Source organism: Pinus tabuliformis, chromosome Q (assembly GCF_031772625.1).
Source record: "Pinus tabuliformis cultivar Carrire ecotype Pingquan chromosome Q, CPIR1, whole genome shotgun sequence".
In the NCBI taxonomy this organism is placed as follows: domain Eukaryota; kingdom Viridiplantae; phylum Streptophyta; class Pinopsida; order Pinales; family Pinaceae; genus Pinus; species Pinus tabuliformis.
Window position 1 is genome coordinate 1,133,538,610 of NC_142296.1, and position 22,755 is coordinate 1,133,561,364.

Below are 22,755 nucleotides of genomic sequence, written 5' to 3' on the forward strand. Positions count from 1 at the left end.
CGAAGGAAAATCTTACAAGGGGACCATTCCCCTCATGTAGCAGGTCCACAGGTGTGGAACAACCTGAGGAGTTTGAGATTGATTATTAGGATTCTCACATATGCGGGTGCAAGAAAGACCTCTATGGCTTGAAGCTAAACACCCCAGGCAAAGTATGAGAGTATCGATAGCTGTCTGATAAAGCTGATATTCACTGGGAGTGAAACGGGACCAAACCATCCGAAGGTTGTGGATGATAAACCTCTCATACCAACACCTTATGAGGACGACCTATGCAGACCTTCTCACTTGCAGAGGTAAGAGGGAGTTGGAATCTGGATGTGAAATGATAAACTGAAATCCTGTGACTACCTCGAGGAAGTTATATGGTAGTGATGTCGGATCAGACTTGGGAAAGTTCTTGGTGAACTTCCATCTAGACATATGTTTTGGAGTTAGCACAGGGAGATCATATTTGGTTGAGCCCCACTGGATTGGTGCCAAGAACCTTCTAAGATGTCTTCAGGGCATAAGCTACTCATAGATTGAGATACACTGCCAGAAATATGAAACTTCATGATTATTTGAATGTTGATTAGGCAGGAATTGTGGAGGATCACTAGAGCACTTCTTAGTGTTGTTTCTCTTTGGATTCTGATTCGATATCATGGATGAGCAGAAAGCAGAAGTCAGTTGTTATAAGCACCGCCTAGACCGGATACATATCTACGAGTATGATCTCGTATGAAGCTACCTGGTTGGGGAAGCTCTTCAATGAGCTATTTGTATACATGATGAATACCACTGTGATTCTCCGTAACAACCATAGGTGGGATTCGATTATTGAGGAATCCTGTATTCCACGATTGCTCCAGTTGATAGACATCAGATACTACCTTATCTGGAATATGGTAAGACTATGAGCAAGGAAGCTCCATTGCTATGAGATGATGTACAGGTCACTGCACTTTGTCTAAAGCCTCGAAGGAAAGATCAAATATGTGATTTTCTCGAACGACTTGGAGTCATCAAGAGACCCTTGTACAAGGGTCCTGCATGTTGCATACATGGAGCTCTGGGCGCTTGCGGTTCTTACTAGAATAACATACGACCACAGGGTGACTCACCCTCCCCTGGTGGTGCTCACTGGGACAAGATGATTTTCTCTCCTACGGATAGGATGATTCGCTCTCCTATGGACAAGATGATTCGCTCTCTTATGAGACAGGATGATTTGCTCTCCTGTGTAGCAGGATGATTAGTTCTCCTGTGAGGTCTGGATGATGTGTTCTCCATGAAAATTATAGCAGGTTGATTAGTTCTCCTGTGAGGATGAGATTGATTAAGTTCTCCTGTCGAGGCATCTTACTCATGCAATATGGGTCTCATGGGAAGTACCTCTCATCTAATCAATAAGCAGGGAAATGAAGATAGGGACCATAGTAGTACCGATGGACACATCATTGTATCTACCGTACTCCCTATGCTAGGATGACCTTCATTGATTTGGGATCAATGATACTAGTCTGGGACCAGTGGTACATACACTGAGACTGACTTCGTGTCAGTGCAGGACTAGTCTAGGACCAGTGAGAGTGGTACATACTATGAAGCTGACTTCGGGTCGGTTGAGACTAGTCTAGGACCAGTGGTACACTCTCTAATACTGCGATACTAGTCTATGACCAGTGGTAGGAGTTGCACCTACTATGACGCTGACTTCGGGTCGATTGAGACTGGTCTGGGACAAATGGTACATACTCTGATACTGACTTCCTGTCAGTGCAGGACTAGTCTGGGACCAGTGGTAGGAGTGGTACCCACTATGACGTTGACTTTGGTTCGATCGAGACTAGTCTGGGACCAGTGTTATGCACTCTGAGACTAACTTCGGGTCAGTGGAGAATGGTATAAGACATTCTCGATCAATTCTTCTTCTTCATAGTCCAGCAGAGCTAAGTTGAGCAAAGCCAGAGCCAGCAGAGCGGAGCAGAGCCAACAGAGCTGAGCAGAGTAGAGCATAGCCAGCAGAGCTGATCAGAGTTGGGCAGAGCAGTGCAGGGCATTGATGGCAAAGATAGTACAGTCGCACTTATGGATCAGGAGATGGAGTTCTCCCTAGTTGAGAGGGAGTGTTAAAATTGGAAACTAGGGCCAAACTCCATGTGGGTTAGCTTATTTATGGCAGCTAATATTTTTATTGGATCCCTCTCATCGAGAGGTATAGAATCGATCCAAAGATCATCTGATTCCGATAAGTATTTATGGAGATATGAATTTATTTTGATTATGTAATTATTATCAAGCCGACCAGCTCTTACGTAGGCTCAAGAAGCCAAAACGTCATGTCCATTCAACCTATACATTTTTGGTATAAATAGAAGGGATTTGATGTCATTTGAATACACACATTAAGGTGATCTCCTCCTCTCCACGTCTTGGGTTTTTGGAGCAGGAGAGAGACACCATGAGAATGAACGCTGGCCTATGATGCCCTAGTTCTAACGCACAACAATACACCGTAAACATGATGCCATATACTCAGCCACGAAAGCACCTGTACATACGATATATATATGCTGCTCTTTATACGCAGGGTATAGGGAATGAAGCTGCAGTGGAGCCGCAGTCATAGATATATATTCACGGGCAATGACACAATGCAGCATGCAGAGATTATATACGCAGGTATACAACGCATTACACACTACGCACAACACCTATACGTTGAGACCTTATACGCTGGAAACCCTATACTCTACATGCAATGATGACAATATATAACACGCACAGCAATGCCCTACTCTACACGCAGTCATGACAATATAATATACCACACAGGGTAGCCACAGTATCCGTAGTGGAAACTCAACGCTATAATGAAGGACCTTAATTATACAAGTCATATTCATTATGGGACGTAGTTATATTGATGATGTATGGAACGCAGATATATACAGGTCATATTCATTATGGGACACAGTCATATTGATGATGTATGGAACACAGATATATATATATATGTGTGTGTGTGTGTGTGTGTGTGTGTGTGTGTGTTGTAGAACGCAGTTACATACATACGATGTATGTAGACAGTCATATATATTATGGAACGCAATCATCATGGATTATATATGTTGCAAGTACAAATACGTTGTTCATTATGAATCATACGCAACCCTAATATAATTAACAACAGTGATATTGTCTAGGTATATAAACTTCAGTGGCATAGAGATAAGGAAGTTGTTACTATGTGTGATCTGGGCACATATATAACGCAGTCATGGGTAGCAGCATGATGTATGAGATATTGTGCATGGGCAGCCGTGATGTATGAGATCATGAGCAGCATGATGATGCATGATGCAGTATGATGATGCTACTCGGTAAGGTGCAGCAAATGGACGAGATGCAACATGATGATAGGTGAAGGAGTCACCTTGGAGAATTATTTGAAGCAGAATGTCTTCAACTGATCTCATCGTTATACCAAATGATCTATGTTGGATCTAGATAAGTCAAACTGTTGATTTCTGTTGTAAATGTACTATCTGTCTCTCTCTCTCTTTCTATGCTGAACTTTGAAAAACATAAAAGAAGAATTGATCAAGGGTTTCCCCACACATTGTGGAGTTTGTCCCTGGCTTGCGCCACATCTTGTGTCCTCTTGTCTTGGCTTGTCTTCTGCGATTTATATTTATGTTCTATCTGCAGTTTACTTTATTTGATGTGATTGCTAATATGGAAAAGAAATTAAATAAATTGCTCTAGAATAGAACATACCTAAAATTAACAGATGGCCACGGATTGGAAGGATCTATGGAAGAGCAGAAAATTAGATCCAGTGGTTGCAGATTTCTCACATAGATCAATATTCTTGCTAGGGATCCCAACAAAATCAATAGCAGGAGGTTCTAGTGTCAGCAGACGCAGCTAGTCATTCCAATGACAGTTTCATGGCTAGTTGTTGTTAGTTTCTGGAAGATAGTTGCAGAACTAGTTGCAGTGACACAAGCAGTGTGAATTGCCCAATTGCAATATGCAGGTGTTGTTCCAACCGGGAGATTCCCAACGTAGAGCTTCGCAGTTCCATATTCAATGCAGGAGGACTGTGTGAGTTCTTGGGAGGGAGTAGAGAGATTTCTCATAGGGAGATCGAGACTCAGGAGGAGTCCAGTTTCAAGGGAGCAATCCTATGGAGGCTAGTACTTCTGGATCTGAGGAGATTAGACTCATTATTGCAGTCATTGCAGTAGTAGTGTAGAAGAATCAGCAGAGCAATAGCAGCCACAATATGAGTATATCATATTTTTCCATGATCGCCCAAGAGGTGGGGTGATATATAACTGTAGTTCGAAAGAACTGCAGATGGGCGAGATCCTTGAGGAGTCCACATTTTGGATCAACACCTTTCTACGAGAGCCCATATCAGAAGTAGCAGGATGAAACAGTGTCATTTGATGCAGAGGAGTTTCAGAGTGACAGTTGTCGTGGCTAGGAGCACTAGAAACTAAGCAGCGCAGATCTAGATTTGGTCGCAGTGTAGTTGGCAAAGAGCAGAGTCAGCAGCAGCATAGAGGCTTCAGAGGGTCATCACAGAGACTAGCAGTAGTCAGAACTCTAGCAACAAGATGCATCATACTGAACACTTGTGCAAATGCAGAGTTGGTAGTGGCAGTACTAGAAGCAGCACAGACGAAGAAACTATGACGGTTGAAATATAGATGCAGAGTTAGCAGTGGCAGTGTCAGCAGCAGTACAGATGCAGCGTTTGTGTAGTAGTTGGTAGGAAGTGATTTCATACATCAATTGCGCAGAGGGAGATGTTGCAAAGAGGGGTGATACTTCAGTAGGATGCATTACTAAGAGCACATTCCTTGGTAAGAGAGAGTGTTGATTTTTGGTAGCATTAGATGTGCTCTAAGCCTCAAAATTTGTAGGGAGGCTTGGACACATGTATTCCACAATACCCAAAAATCATTTTGGGAAATTCCACTCGGAATCAATTTATTAAAATAATTAATTACTTTTAATGTGTGCCTAAGTCTAAACTTAGGAAATTAAAATAATTAAAGGGTATTAATCTAACTGTGGGTGAAACTTGTAGAAGAAGACGAGGATCAAGCCAAAATGATTTGAGCCATTGATTAGAATCCAATCTGGGTCGTTGATTCTCAACAGAAGGATTATATGAGGAGGCTTGATGGGAATTTGGAAGACACATCAAGTGGGGATCAAAAGATCGAATTTTTGAAGCACATCAATTCCCAGAAGAGGCATTCGAAGTGATATTTTGCAGTGAGGGGCAGGGATAGTATCCGGAGGGAAGTTTTCCTAGGTCAGAGAGTACAAGGTAGAGAGGGAAGAACAACATCCAGAGAGGTTGACATTGGGCCACATAGAGCTACATTGTGGCAACATAAATTCTACGAAGGAGAAGAAATTTCTGCTGAGGAAATCGAGTTTCAGAAGCCAGGAGTCAAGGTGTGAGACAAGGAGGCTGAGAGCTGAATTTTACAGCCAACAAAAGATCAGAAGGAGGGGCAGCATAGTTCCAATAGAGGTGACACAGAAACTACGTGGGGCTGACGCGAAAGGGGTGTTGTTGACAGGCTATAATTCTCCGCCAACAACAAAGGGGGATCTCCCCGGTGTAGGTTCCCAACTAGAGCTTGCACCATTTTCTTTAGGGATCCCTTCCAGTATATAGGCCTGGATACCATTCGGGTGTGTTGATCTTGCTTCGGACGAAGGTGGAATGTGGGCTCAATTGAAAGCATGAACTTCAATAAACACAAGGAAATAATTGACAAATATCTTATAATGTGCATACCATGAATAGCCAGACTATGAACAACATAAAACTTATGTAAAGTAACTGTCAGAAAACTTCAAATAAGACTCATGTTTTACAAGATAAAGCATTTAACAACTATAAAGTACTTCATAGTAATCAAACATCTATGAGAATAAGTAAATGTACAATCAAGAATAGATTATACCAATACCAACAAAACAGTTCATCAGCACAAGCATAGAGTTAGTGAATCATATACCATCCATGTGAATCAACAAAATGTTTGTTGTATGAGACAACACATGAAAAGACTACACATCAAAGCACTCTCATGAACATCTGATCCATCAAGCGAAGAAAATACTCATGGAATTACGACATAAAATATTTGAGAAATCCAATAGTGGAATATTACAATCACTCCTTGCATCAATTAGAAGAGCATAAGTTCTCCTAAGCAATATATCTCAAAATATCCTCAGCAAAAGGTCCTTACAAATGTGTCATGAGGGTGAATTTATAGATTGAGGGTGAATCATGGCCTACCCTTGCCTCTTGAACCTCCTCATGACTCTTCATCTACCTGATGACCCTTGGTCTTCCTAAGTTCCTCATGACCTTTCGTATCCCAAAATATCTTATTCTACCAAAGTACATATCTCACAAAAATAAGCTACTAATCTAATTCATCAATTTAACAATAGAAAGCTCTAAGATGTCTATATTGAGATGTTTTGTCAAATAGGTGTGCCATAGGTTGTATTCAGTTGCAATGGGAGCGATCTGTGGCTGATCTTCATCATGTCTGTGCAGGAACTTGAGTGTGTCTCGGATAAGGGTGGTTTGTTTGTAATTCACTTGGTTATTCAAGGTCACCATTTTGGTGTAAATCCTTATTGGTTCTACCACATAACATGTTATATTTTCTTTCATGATGGCATGTCCTCTGCACAGGCTGCTTGTTTATATGTATCAACAAAGACCTGTACTTCCTTTGAGATATCCTCCTGCCTCCTAACTTGCACGAATTCTCAGATAGAAGGAACCCCATGAAGTTGGATCATAGATTCAAGCCCGTTGAACAAGTGTCTGTAGGAAGCTAATACCCTATCCGCATCATTGGTTAATTTGTCCTTTGATTGAATCTTGATGCGGAGCTGAACCTTGGTGTTTTGCATGGTGATCCAATATTTCTTAAGGACCACCGTTGGTGCTTCGGGGTATTTAATGGACCATTCATAAATTTAATATAAATCAGTCACATCCTCCTTTAGCAAGGTGACTCTTTCCTTTGTGTGAGCTTTCATTGCCAAGATTTGGGCCATTGAGTGGTGCATCTTAGACATCTCTTTGTAAACATATCTTCGACCTCTTTTCCCTTTTTCTTTTCGGATTCCCCAGTGCCCTTCTGTGTCTCCTGCTGTTTTTTCTTGATGGTGGAGGTTTTTTCTTTAAGATTGACATTTTCCTAAGAATCCTTGAGGAGCTCCTCATCTCTGGTTTGTTGCTCTCTCGAACTAAGTTCCCTCGTGGCATTATACCAATTCTTCACCCCGTCTTCATGATCTTTTCTGGTGTGTGAATATGACCATTTTCTTTCTTGCAGTGGGCAACCACGACTTTCTCTGGATCGTATGTCTGATAGTTGAGAGTTAAAAAATGGTTTCCCTTCAATGCTTCAGCCTCTGCTTCTACTTCTTTAAAATTATCCACTACATACGTCTGATGGTGAGAGGGAAGGCAGGCCATGGTTTCTTCTTGCCTTTGTTTAGTACCCTTGAAAAGTCCTGTGTCATTTGGTAGCAAACTTCTCGCAAGAGTGTTTTGTCTGTGCTAAAATTGGCAACCAGGGCCAAACTCAAATGTGGGTCATATTATTTATGGAAGCTGATATTTTTATTGGATCCCTCTCATTGAGAGGTGTAGGATTGATATAAAGATCATCCAATTCCGATAAGTATTTGTGAAGTTATGAGTTTATTTATGTTATGAACAAATTGTTAAGTCGACCAGCAACTTATGTAGGCTCAGAAGCCGAACAATCATGTCTATTCAACCTTTATGTTTTAGTATAAATAGAAGAGGACTTCAAGTCATTTCTATACACACTTGGGATCTCTTCCTCTCTCTACTTGTCTTCTGCGATTTATATTTATGTTCTATCTGCAGTTTACTTTAATGTTGATGTGATTGCTAATCTGGAAAAGGTAATGAGCTAACTGTGAAAATTGAAATAAATTGCTCTAGCATAGAACACACCTAAAATTAACATGGTATCAGAGCTGAGGTGAATACAATGCCCAAACAAGAGTGAAAGAGCAATCACCGAAGAAAGTTGGGAAAGGAAAAAAGGATCAATGGATTCCTCATCCCTCTTGAAATTCACTGAGGGTGAATTCGAAGCAGAGAATATTATCAGAATGGCGCAATGGAAGTTTCTAATGGCATACCTAAAGATCACTTCATTGGGAAGTTCGAATCTAAGGGTGGAAGGAAAGGCGGATGCCTTGGTTGCAATAAGTTCGGCCATCATGCAAAGGAGTGTCTGAATAGCATAGACACATCTCTTGATGAAGATAACAGTCATTACGGGGACATCTTCAATGATTAGAGGAATGATAAGTAATGCAGGTCATCAAGGAAATGGTCGACTCTTCAAAAAAAGCAAGAAACCCCAGAATCTCTTTTATGTACCTGATCGCAAGAAGAACCTGGTGTCCATCTCGGAAATGGAAGTTTAAGGTTTCAGGGTGGCACTCATCGATGGAAAGGTACGTGTTTGAAAATAGATTTTTCAAAGATGTTTTAGAGTTCAGGGTTGTATCAAGTCCACTGGGGACCATGTCCATTGACTCAGCACCAGAGGTCTGTGAGTCAGATGGTGACCGGGATGCCTAAATTCAAAAAGAGCATGAAGGTACATGTCTGAGATGTACCGAAGGAAAATCTTACAAGGGGACCATTCCCCTCATGTAGCAGGTCCACAGGTTTGGAACAACCCATGGAGTTTGAGATTCATGAACGGGAATCTCATGTATACAGGTGGAAGAAAGCCCTCTATGGCTTGAAGCAAAACACCCTGGGCATAGTATGAGAGGATTGATAGCTATTTGATGAAGCTGAGATTCACTAGGAGTGAAACCGATCCAAACCATTACTCGAAGGTTGTGGATGATAGACCTCTCATACGGGCACCTCATAAGGACAACCTATTTCTGACAGGTGCAGACCCTCTCATCTGCAGAAGTAAGAGGGAGTTGGATTCCGAATGTGGAATGATAAACTACAAGCTTGTGACTACCTCGAGGATATTAACTTTCAGAAGTTATATGGTAGTAATGTTGGACCAGATTTGGGAAATTCCTCTGAGTTTCATAAACTCAATCACGTTGATGTTCTTGGTGAACTTCCGCCCAAACATATGTTTTGCAGTTAGCATGGTGAGCTCATATTTGGTTGAGCCTCACTGGATTGGTGCCAAGAATCCTCTGAGATATCTTTGGGGAAAAATCTCTCATGGATTGAGATACACTGCCGGAAATATGAAACTACATGATTATTCGAATGCTGAGTGGGCAGGCAGTGTGGAGGATCACTAGAGCACTTCTTAGTGCTAGTTCTCTTTAGATTCTGCTTTGATATAATGGATGAGTAGGAAGCAGAAATCGGTTCTTATAAGCACCACTGAGACCGAATACATAGCTACGAGTATGATCTCGTGTGAAGCTGCATGGTTGCAGAAGCTCTTAAGTGAGTTGTTTGTACACATGATGAATACCACTGTGATTCTCTGTGAGAACCAGAGGTGGGATTTGATTATTGAGGAATCCTATATTCGATGATTGCTCTAATAGATAGACATCAAATACTACCTTATCTAGGATATGGGAGGTTGATGAGCGAGGAGACTCCATCGCATTGAGAATGATGTACAGGTCGCACATTGTGTCAAAGCCCAGGGGAAAGGTCAAATTTTTTACTTTCCTGAACGACTTGGAGTCGTTGAGAGACCTTCTTATAGGGGTACTACATGTTGCATGCATTGAGCTCTGGGAGCTCTGGGGGGCTTGGGGTACTTACTGGAGCAAAATACGACCACAGGGCGACTCACCCTCCCCTGGTGGTGCGCTATGAACAGGATGATTAGTTCCCTCGTGGAAACTATGTAGCAGGATGATTAGTTCTCATGTGAGGTTTGGATGATGTGTTCTCCATGAAAATTATGTAGCAGGATGACTAGTTCTCCTGTGAGGTCTGGATGATGTGTTCTCCATGACGATTATGTAGCAGGATGATTAGCTCTTCTGTGAGGCTTGGATGATGAGTTCTCCATGGCAATTGTGTAGCAGGATGATAATTTCTCCTATGAGGATAGGATTGATTAAGTTCTCCTGTCGAGGCATCCTACCCATGCAGTCTGGGACTCATGGGAAGTACCTCTCATCTGATCAATGAGCAGGGAAATGAGGAAAAGGACCATAGTAGTATCGATGGACGCATCATTGTATCTACCGTACTTCCTATGCTAGGATGACCTTCATTGATCTGGGATCAATGATACTGGTCTGGGTCCAGTGGTATGAGTTGTACCCACTATGACACTGACTTCGGGTCGGTTGAGGACTGGTCTGGGACCAGTGGTACATACTCTGAGACTGACTTCGAGCAGTGGAGTATGGCATGATACATCCTCGTGACCTTAATTGATTTGGGATCAATGATATTGGTCTGGGACCAGCTATAGGAGTTGTACCTACTATGACGCTGACTTCAGCTCAGTTGAGACTGGTCTGGGGCCAGTGGTACATACTCTAAGACTAACTTCGAGTCAGTGGAGGACTGGTCTGGGACCAGTGAGAGTGGTACATACTATGACACTGACTTTGGGTTGGTTGAGACTAGTCTAGGACCAGTGGTACACTCTCTAAGACTGATGATACTGGTCTGGGACCAGTAGTAGGAGTGATACCCACTATGACACTGACTTTGGGTCGGATGAGACTGGTATGGGACCAGTGGTACGCACTCTTAGACTGACTTCGGGTTAGTGGAGAATGGTATGACACATTCTTGATCAATTCTTCTTCTTCATGGTTCAGCAAAGCTAAGTTGAGCATAGCAGAGCCAGCTGAGCTGAGTTGAGCAGAGCAGAGCCAGCAGAGTTGAGCAGAGCCAACAGAGCTGAGCTGAGCTGAGCTGAGCCCGCAGAGCTGAATAGAGCAGAGCAGAGCTAGTAGAGCTGAGTAGAGCAAAGCAGATCCAGCTGAGCAAAGCAGAGCCAATAGAGCTAAGCTGAGTAGAGCAGAGCTGAGCAGAGTAGTGCAGGGCACTGATGTCAAAGATAGTACAATTGGACATATGGATCAACGGATGGAGTTCTCCCTAGTTGAGAGGGAGTGTTAAAATTGGAAACTAGGGCAAAACTCCATGTGGGTCATATTATTTATTACAGCTGATATTTTTATTGGATCCCTCTCATTGAGAGGTGTAGGATTGATCTAAAGTTCATCCAATTCCGATAAGTATTTATGAAGTTGTGAATTTATTTATGCTATGGACAAATTGTTAAGTCGGCCAGCAACTTATGTAGGCTCAGAAGCCCAACATTCATGTCTATTCAACCTCTACGTTTTAGTATAAATAGAAGAGGACTTCAAGTCATTTCTACACACATTTGGGATCTCTTCCTCTCTCTACTTGTCTTCTGCGATTTATATTTATGTTTTATCTGCAGTTTACTTTAATGTTGATGTGATTGCTAATCTGGAAAAGGTAATGAGCTAACTGTGAAAATTGAAATAAATATCTCTAGCATAGAACATACCTAAGATTTAACAGTCTGTGACGAACCTTGGCAGGGCATGGGGGGCCTTATGGGTGTCGAACACTCTGATGAATGTTTCCTCTTGGATGTGAAACCAATGTGCTACCTTGACCACTATCTCCATATCCCTCTTTGACATACATGGTGGTTCCTCACCAAATAGCAGCTGGTACAACAGGGCGATAAAAGATTCACAAATCACATCTATCATCCCTATGTAGGTAGTGTCCCAGAAAACCTTGTAGTGGCAGTGCACGGGGTCAGTCGCTGATGTATCTCAGTTATAGCTCCAGTGCTCAAATTGGCATCTTACACAGACATCGTCTAGGAGGTATGAAGCCATATAGAATTCTGGAGGTTGTTCTGGCTGTGAGCACTTGGCTGCAGCTATGATTTTTTTCAAAGATGATGCCAAAATGTTTTCCCAATTGAAAATAGTTCCTCGGGTGGCAAGGGCATGCATGAGAGGAACCCAGGTGCCGTAGAATACGTCACAATCTGCCTTACCATACAAGCGGCACATCATAGCGGAATTAGTTGAAATACCTTATGTAACCCTCTGTCCTGTACGCTTAATGTGATATAACCCGGAACTTTAATGGGTCCTGCCACCATTCCCTCAGGATATCTTTAACTGGGATTACAAAACCAGAGAGACACCTGGTATTGAAAATATCTTGTCTCTCCATGATTCTATAGTAGGCAGTGATATCTGTAGGGGAGATCACAACTAAGGGTGCTCTAGCGTGGTCTCTAATCGTCCATGAATTTGTATCTGTGTTTTGCAGGATCCATTCAATAGTCTATGTGCACGGAAAGACCGGGGGGTGTGATGTTATCATATGTAGCTTTGACCTCTTAACATTTAGGTATATTGGGAAATCCTCTTGGTTTTCCAGTATGTCCGGCTTTGACAACTCTTCGTAGATGTTATAACATGAGAGTTTCGTGGTTTTATTAATGTTGGACGTTGTATCCTCGAAGATGGGTGGCTCCTCGTCTTGGTAGATCTCCCATGAATTGCTTCCCGAGCCTCTGCGAGCTTCATTAGTAGTTGGGGGTGTCATCTCATCTTCGACGGAGGAGATGGAGATCCGCTTGAGGTCCACGTCACCTGGCATGTAAAAAATACAATCCCACGATGAGAGTGACGGCATGAAAATCAAGCAAAAACTGCCTAAATAAAATTAATTTCAGAAGCTGGCAGATATTTATGGAAAGTTACATAGGTAGATAGGTCACAAGGAAAAGAGTGCAACTTAGCGACTTATTATATGGGTCGCAAGTCGCAAGGTCACAGGTCGCAAAGGTCGCGAAGTCACAAGGTCGCAGAGTCGCGAAGTCGCGAAGTCACTAAGTCGCGAGGTCGCAGATTTCATTATTATGGCTTGGGGTTTTCATTGGAAGTTCCAATTTGGTATCTGGAGGAATAGTCGATTTCTGAGACTGATAACAACCGAATAGTGTCTCGAGGAGACACACCCACAGCTCCTTTTGGGCATATCTTATTGGTTCGTTAGGGCCCTCAAGGTCGATTAAGGTGTGTTTCATGCAAGGCTCGTTGTTGACCCTGATCTGATTATTATTTCCCTTGTAGGGAAGCCATAAGTGGGACCATTATGTGGCAAAGCAGCCTTGAAGCTTGTAGGACCAATCTATGCTAAGGAGTAAATCGTAGGCTTCTGGGATATCTACAACAATTATGTCAATGCACTGATGAACCCGAGAATCAGAAGACAACCGAATAATAACGTTACTCAACTCTCCCACAGTGGGAACTTGGGATCTATCGAGTTGGATGATTTTAGCGTCAGTTTTCTCTGGTTGGATGTTTAGCTTTTTGCATACTTACCAGGGCATGACGTTGGTTGACACACCAAAGTCAACGAGGAAATTCTGTACATTATAGTTGAACAACTCAAAGGTTAAGAGGAAAGGAGGGGTCGAACCTCTCAAGTTAGCGTTTGCGGAATTTGCTATGGCTTGAAGGTCAATCACAGCTAGGGATCGGCCTGAGGAGTTCGCCCTGCCCGATGAGGAGGATTTTGAAGGGGCAAGAGAGGTAGCAAAGGTTTTGACAACCAACTCATGTTGTTTGTTCAACTTTCATAACTCATACAATGAGATATTAGCTAGAGTCTTCTTCATGTCCCCAACGATATTATAATCCAAGTTTATGGATGAAGCCTCATGTGCCGAGAATTGCGTTGACGAGGTAGTTTTAGCTGTCACCCCTTTGGTTGAACTTTTGGGTGTGGATGAGTCCCCTCTCGCACCGGTTGGGGACTCCTTAGAGCTTAGATCATTCGTCCCTTTGAGGGAAGGGGTGGATGGTTGGCTAGTATTGGTTGGTGGCAGAAGCCTTCTTAGCAAAGCCCTTTTCTTATCTTCCAATGTAGCATCTGACACAACACCTTTACTCCTAAGGTTGTAACTTTTTGGGGGTTTCGAGGGAGGAGCGTCTCTCACGATGACCTCTTAAGCGGTCAGTACCTCTCTCCCTCAAATGACTTTGAAGGTTAACATGGCAGATGGAGCATCATCATTGGGATGGGAGTCATCCTCTTCAGGGTCAATAGTTTCTTCTTCCCCCTCTCCCGTGGCGTGGTCTTATAAAATATGGGTGACTACAGTGGTCGTGTTATGGAGCCATTGGGGACAGGTTTTCACAGAGTGAGAGGCTTGATGGAAAGTGCAAAAGTTATCCTTTCCTAGCTCTTCCACATTGAAGTTCAAACTAGATGCATGCGACGCTTTAGGGGGGGAATCGTTAGTTTTCTGGAAAAAGGGTTTAGCAGGATTTCCTCCTCCCGAAGCATCACTAGCCTTTCTCTTTAATTCACACACTTCATTAGTCACTGCTTTAATGATTTGTCCAATCCTTCGAAATCGAAGGAATCTTTGTCTTTATCTACGGTTTTACTTGATGAGGCTTGATTTTTCTTATGGGAGGGTTTTGCCTCCTCCTGAAACTCATGCTATAGGGCACTTATAGAAAGAATATCCTTTTCTACTTCAAGCGTTGTAGCAAAGTTCTCTACCAAGGTGGGTTTTGCTTCACGTTTAACGAACACGGAAATATCCCATGGCAGGGCCCTGATGTAATAATCAATCGTGATGGAATCGTCAAGGGCCATGTCCATCGAGAATTTATTCAAAATATTGGTGAAGCATTGGTTGAAATACTTCACCTTCTCCTTCTTATGGAACTTCAAAGTGCTAAGCTCGGTGAGGAGCATAGAAGGTGTCTTGTCTTCAAAAAACTTATCAAGAAAAGTTTTCCATAACTCATCCCAAGTTCGAATGGAGGCAACGGGCAGCGACCGATACCAGGTGGCTGCCTTATTCTTGAGAGTGTGAGGGAATAATCAACAATCCACGTCTTCGTATTTTACCTTCATCATTTTCAATTCTAGGTAGAAATTACTAATATGGTCATCAGTCGAGGTTCCCTTTTCGGGGTCGAACTTCGGGAGTTGTTTCTCGGAATGGCAGGGCATGTCATGGAGTTGGCCTCTAATGTTTAATGGGGATTGATCCATCCAGGCCAACAACTATTGGCGGCGGTTGCCTCTAGGTTGTTGAAACAGGAGGTGGTAGTTATTTCCCTCTAATTCGCTACCAATGCCTGATCCCCCGCTAGTGTGAGGAGGTTTCCTGCCTTCCTGTCGAGGCACTCTGAGGTTTCCTATATCCCTAGTGTTTCGTACATTCCTGGTATTCCTCAGGTTCCTCAAGAGCCGCTGATTGTTGTAAAATTTATACAATCTCTAAGGTATTCCCCGGTTCCCCTCCCTAGGGTCCCCTCAGTATTTCCCCTTAGAGGTTGATTGTTGACTGGGGTATCCTCCGTGAGGCATCTATCATTTCCCTGTGTCTATCCCCATTGTGACTGGTTGTTTTCATCGACGAAGGTATTCTTAGGGTCACCCCCCTCCTCTTCAGGAGGATTGTCCAACCCTTCGATGGAGAGCCTCTCAACAAAAACCGCATAGTCATCAAGCGCAAGGCTGATTAACTAAGATATGGAGTTGACAAGGACGCCTTGAGACGTGTGATGAGGTGTGGAGGTGTGTGGGTTGGATAGGGAGTTAGTGGAGGGAATACATTTCAAACCCCTAGCGAATTGTTGAGTAATAGGGAGCATGGCCCTGAGTTGTTCGTTGGTGACTTCAAACAGGGGAAGTTCCTCTCCTCCTAAGGCATCTTCAAGAGGGGGAGTTGGGACTCTTCTTGATGCGGCCTCGTGAGAGCCGGACCATAAGGGGGATTGTATGGTATCTTAGGAGGCGTGGGAGTATAGGGTTAGTTACTAGCTTGATGAGAAGTTTCATTGTGAGGGCGTGAATTAGTACTTTCCATGGCCCTTCTTCTAGCGCCAAATCTGTTGACGGGCTGGAATTCTCCGCCAACAGCAAAGTGGGATCCCCCCAGTGTAGGTTCCAACTAGAGCCTGCACTATTTTCTTTAGGGATCCCTTCCGGTATGTAGGCCCAGATATTGTTCAGGCGTGTTGAGCTTGCTTTGGACAAAGGTGGAATGTGGGCTCAAACATCTTATAAAGTGCATACCATGAATAGCCAGACTATTAACAACATAAACCTTACGTAAAGTAACTATCAGGTGACTTCAAATAGGACTCATGTGTTACAAGATAAAGCGTTTAACAGTTGTAAAGTACTTCACATTAATCAAACATCTATGAGCATAAGTAAATGTACAGGCAAGAATAAATTATACCAATAACAACAAAACAGTTCATCAGCACAAGCATAGAGTTAGCGAATCATATACCATCCATGCGAAGCAACACAAGGTTTGTAGTATGAAACAACATATGAAAAGACCGCACATCAAAGCACTCTCAAGAACATCTGATCCATCAAGCGAAGAAAATACTCACGGCATTACAACATAAAAGATTTAAGAAATCCAATAGTGGAATATTACAATCACTACTTGCATCAATTAGAAGAGCATAAGTTCTCCTAAGAAATATATCTCAAAATGTCCTCAAGAAACGGTCCTTACAAATGTGTCATGAGGGTGTATTTATATAGTGATGGTGACTCACAGCCTACCCTTGACTCTTGAATTTCCTCATGACTCTTCATGTACCTGATGACCCTTGGTCTTCCTAAGTTCCTCATGACCTTTCGTATCCCAAAATGTCTTATTCTACCAAAGTACATACCTCACAAAAATAAGCTACTAATCTAATTCGATGTCTAGATTGAGATTTTCTATCAAATAGGTGTGTCATAGGTTGTATTCAGCTGCGATGGGAGTGATGTATGGTTGATCTTCATCATGTTTGTGTAGGCACTCGAGTGCGTCTGGGATTAGGGTGGCTTGTTTGGCATTCACTTCGTTATTCAAGGTCATTAGTTTGGTGTAAATCCTTATTGGTTCTACCACATAACTTGTGATATTTTCTTTGGTGACTGACATGTCCTTTGCATAGGTTGCTTGTTTATATGTATCAACAAAAACTTGTACTTCCTTTGAGATATCCTCCTGCCTCCTCACTTTCCCAACTTATCCAATAGAAGGAACCTCATGAAGTTGGATCATAGATTCAAGCCCGCTGAACAGGTGTCTGTAGGAAACTAATACCTTGTCCACATCCTTGGTTAATTTTTCCTTTGATTGAATCTTGATGCGGCGCTGAACCTTAGCATTCTACATGGTTATCCAATCTTTCTTAGGGACCATCACTAGTGCTCCGAGGAATTTAACGGCCTATTCATGTATTTTATCTAAAGAAATCACAGCGTCCTTTGGCATTACAACTCTTTCCTTTGTGTGAGATTGTATTGCCAAGATTGGGGCCACTGTGTGATGCAGCTTAGACATCTCTTCGTAGACCATCACCATGACTTCCCCAAGGGTCTCGGCCTCTCCTTTGATCGCTACCTGAAATTATATCGTGCTTGAGTGAACTAAACGGATGGCTGAGTTTTCTTCCTCTGCTCTCTTTCTTTCTTGCTCTGCAATGGCAGCGCTTTGCTCAGGTGTGTAAAGCCTATTTTGAAGGTCTATGATAAGTTGTCTCATTCGGGCCACATTGTGTTTGGTGGAAGCAACAAAAGTTGTCCCATCTGAGGCGATCATTTCTGGGTTCGCTATGATGTTGGGCACAATCTCCTTGGTCATGGTGATCGATAAGGGCTTAGCTGGATTCTTGGCACAATACTTTTTCCTTTCTTGCACAATTTTGAGGCTGACTTCGTTGAAGGTGAGCCTTGTGAGGTCTAGGACTTCCTCCTCTTGTCCTTCTGAGAAACCCAGTTCTTGCAAGGGAAGGTGCCCACCAGTGAGGGGAGTAGAAGGAGGCACATCCAATGGGGGTAGCTCACTTTGTCTTTATCTAGCTCGGTTGTTTTACTAGTCTCTCCTTGCTCAATTCCCCTGGTTTCCTTTTCTTTTCTCCTCCTTAGTTCTTCCTCTTGTTGCTTTCTTTCTTGCTCTACTAGTGCTTGTTTCCTCTTGAGCTCATCTTCCTGCCTTTTCTTCTCTATCTCTTCCTAAGATCTTCTTTCCTCCTGCAGCTTTTCTTCTTTCTCTTTTAGCTCCTACTCCATTCTCCTTTTCTCCTCTTCTTCCTTAGCCTTGCGCTCCTCCTCATATCTTTTCTTCTCTACCTCTTCCTTAGCCCTTATTTCCTCCTGCAACTTTTCTTGTAGTTGTTTCTCCTTTTCCTCCTATTCTTTTCGCCTTCTCTTCTCGAGCTGGCCTTGGTCACTGGAATCTTGAGATTGTTTGATCTCTTGCTCTCTTTTCCTCTTAAGCTCCTGCTTTTTTCTTTCCTAGGTGGAATTTATTTGTTTCGACGTCTGATAAATGTCTTCCTCTTATGGGTCGCTCAAAATAGCTTCGACCTATTTTCCATTTTGCTTCTCAGATTCCCCAGTGCCCTTTTGTGCCTCTTCCTGTTTTTTCTTGATGGTGGAGGCTCTTTCTTTAAGATTGACATTTTCCTAGGAATCCTCAAGGATCTCCTCATCTCTGGCTTGTTTCTCACTCAGACTAAGTTCCCTCGTGGCGTTATACTAATTCTTCACCTTGTCTTCATGATCTTGTCTGGTGTGTGAATATGACCAGCTAAACTTTTCTTTCTTGCAGTGGGCGGCCACGACTTTCTTGGGATCGTATGTCTGATAGTTGAGACTTACAAAATGGCTCCCCTTAAATGCTTCAGCCTCTGCCTCTACTTGTTTAAAATTCTCCACTACATACGCTCCGATGGTGAGAGGGAAGGTAGGCCATGGTTTCTTCTTTCCTTTGTTCAGTACCCTTGAAAAGCCCTGTGTCATTTGGTAGCAGACTTCTCGTAAGAGTGTTTTGTCTGTGACGAACCTGGGTAGGGAATGGGGGGCCTTATGGGTACCGAACACTCTGATGAACGTTCCCTCTTGGATGGGAAACCAATGTGCTACCTTGACCACTGTCTCCATATCCCTCTTTGACATGCATGGTGGTTCCTCACCAAATAGCAGCTGGTACAGCGGGGCGATAAAAGATTCAGAAATCACATCTATCATACCTCTGTAGGTAGTGTCCCAAAAAACCTTGTAGTGGCAGTGCACGGGGTCGGCCACTGATGTATCCCAATTATAGATCTAGTGCTCAAATTAACATCTTGCGCAGACAACATCTAGGAGGTATGAATCCATATAGAATTTCGAAGGCTTTTATGGTTGTGGGAACTTGGTTGCAGCTATGTTTGTTTTCAAATATGATCCCAGAATGCTTTCCCAATTGAAAATAGTTCCTCAGGTGGCAACGGCATGAATGAGAGGAACCCAGGTGTCGTAGAATACGTCACAGACTGCCTTACCATACAAGCGGCACATCATAGCGGAAATTAGTTGAAATACCTTACGTAACCCCTCTGTCATGTATGCCTGATGTGATCTAACCCAGAACTTTGACGGGTCCTTCCACCATTCTCTCAGGATATCTTTAACTGGGATTACAAAACTAGAGAGCCACCTGGTATTGAAAATATCTTGTCTCTCTGGGATTCTGTAGTAGGCGGCAATATCTGTTGGGTAGATCGCAGCTAAGGGTGCTCCAGCATGGTCCCTGATTGTCCATGAATCTGTATCTGTATTTTGCAGGATCCATTTAATGGTCTTTGTGCATGAGAAGATAGGGCGGTGTGATGCTATCTTGTGTAGATTCGACTTATTAACATTTAGGTATACTGGGAAATCCTCTTGGGTTTTCAGTATGTTTGGCTTTGAGAACTCTTCGTAGATGTTATACCATGAGAGTTTTGTGGTTTTATTAATGTTGCACGATGTATCCCCAAAAATGGGTGGCTCCTTGTCTTGGTAGATCTCCCATGAACCGCTCCCCAAGCCTCTGCAAGCGACATTATTAGTTGGGGGTTCCATCTTGTCTTCGAAGGAGGAGATGGAGATGCACTCGAGGTCCACGTCACCTAACATGTCAAAAATACAATCCCACGATGAGAGCGACGGCATGAAAATCATGCAAAAACTATCTAAATAAAATTAATTTTAGATGCTGACAAATCTTTATGGCAAGTCACATAGGGAGATAGGTCGCAAGGTCGCAAGGACAAGAGTGTGGCTTAGCGTCTTGTTATATGAGTCGTAGTTCACAAGGTCGTAGGTCGCAAAGGTCGCGAGGTCACAGAGTCACGAAGTCGCGAAGTGGCAAGGTCACAGAAAAATTGGTATCGCGGCCACAGACCGTGCGACTTAGGTTTTGGGTGGTCAAGGAGGAAGATTTGATGCTTCGAGGAGGCCTGGAACCCTTCCTGGCAATATGGTTAAGGTTTACTAGAGGAAACAATGATTTTTTAGATGGAAGAATGGTCATGAGAGGGTCAAGAAAGACTTATCAGGGCCAAAGCAACTGCGTATTTGGGTTTGAGGTGAAAAACCTAGGCAAAAGGGGATAAAAACCCCTTGGAATGGAATGTGGACAGTCGTGGAGGCAGGGAATGACACTTGGTTAAAAAACATGATTACCGAGAAGGTGAAAGGTCGCCTACCTGGAGAAAAACACGCACGCGCCTAAGTGGCAAACCTTCTTCGTTTTTTGTGTGACCAAAGGAGTCGTTATGAATGAATAGGGGTGACCTCCCCTTTTATAATTTTGATCGCACGTGCGAAGGTCGCATGGGTCTAAAATATGACCTTGCGACCTATGTATCGCGAGGTTGCATAGTTGTAATGAGTGTCAAGCACGACCTTGCGACCTGTTAGTTGTGAGGTCGCAAGGGTTGCATGGTTGCAACGAGTGTCAAGTGCGACCCGCGCGACCTTTGCGATTTAGTGACTTGTGGGTCACACGGGTCGCAATAGTCACAAGGGTCGTAAATGTTTGACATAGTCACGTTCCAAAGATGTGACTAACTTTCTAAAACAGGATCTTGCGACTTAGCCTCACTTAGCAGGAAAACTTAGGCTTTTACGAGGCTCTTCTAGTCTAGCGAGCTTTTTAACAGATCCAAAAGGTGCAGGGAATCTTGTACGATATAGGGGCTCCGAAAATTTCAAGGATTTCGGAATTTTTCGAGGGGTTGTTGCAGTAGCTACAACAGACGCAAAGGCTTATTTCCAACAAGATAAGAGTTGATTCTTCTGCTGACAGGGTGAGATCATTTCACTATTTTTGTGGCCCAGTTTTTCTCTGTATCGAATAGCTAGTTGGGCATCCAACGAATTGTACTCAGAATTACTAATGCTTAATAATAAAACCCTCAGTTGTTGCACCAGTTTTCCCACATTGGGTTTTTCCGAGGACATTTGTCCAAAAATAATGGTGTAATGTGTTGTGTATTTCTTTCTTACTCAATTTCTTGTTTCTGCATATAATTTTTAAGTTGTGAAGGCTGCAGTTGTATTTACTTCTACATTTACAGTAGAACACAGTAAATAACTTGCATGGGTTAACAAGTAGGAGAAGTAGTATCAGTGTATTGCAGTAGTGATTCGGGGATTCCAAATTTTCACACAACCTCGTTGTCAAAAAGTGTCATGCATGCCAGATATACGATTGTAAAACACGTGCTCCACCCGCTCCTTTGCACCCTATTATCATCGTTGGACCTTTTGAAAAATGTGGCATTGACTTCATGGCATGTAATTTTCACTCGGCGATAGACTATTTTACTAAGTGGGCCAAGGCGATTCCTACATACAATACCACCAACGAAACAAATGCCTTATTTCTTCAATCATTTCTTTGCAATGTTTGGTGTACCACAGGCTATAGTTATAAACCATGGGAAACATTTCCATAATCACATGGTGTATGAACTAATTGCTAAGTTGGGCCTCTCCCATGAAAGCTCAACTCCCTACTTCCCTCAGGTGAATGGGCAAGTTGAGGCCATCAATAAATATTTGAAAAAAATTCTTCAATGCATGATAGGGATCCACAATCGAATTAGAATCTTATCCTTTATGTAGACTTGTGGGCATATCGAACTTCTATTCTAACTGCTACCAGGTTCACACCATTCCAATTGGTATATGGTCTGGAAGAAATCCTTCCTATTGAGTGTGAAATTCCATCTCTGAAACTTGTTGTTGAGCTCCTCCCTTCCACTTCTGCAGAAGAAGTGTCTCTTACATCTAACATTCTTAGATGAAACCCGACATGATGTCGTGATGGATAATGAATCCCATAAGAAATGCATTAAAGTGCAACACGACAAGAATGTCAAGCCTCGTGTCTTCTCGGAAGATGACCTTGTCTTGTTGTATGATCAAGAGTTTGATAAGTTAGGATCGGGGAAGTTCAAGACGATGTGGCTAAGCCCATACATTGTTAAACGTGTTCTTGCTAAACGGGCCTACGATCCTATTTATTTTTATGGAGTTCCATTGGTGCAGCCTAGAAATGGGTTGCACCTTAAAAAATACTATGCTTAAGTTATGTTTGTGCAGTTCACTATGTACATGTTGTATATAGGTGTGTTGAGTGTGTTTGCAGTGTGTTCCCTTCGAAGTTTCCTACGGTTTCTGTTAATCATGTTTACATTTGGTTTGCAGATGTCGGCATCCCTTCAACCATATGTTGGTTATGTTGATGGCGCTAGTCATAGTACTCAAAACCTTTCTTCCACAACATGGGCTATATATGCTCTAAGTGGCGAGTTAGTGAGTTT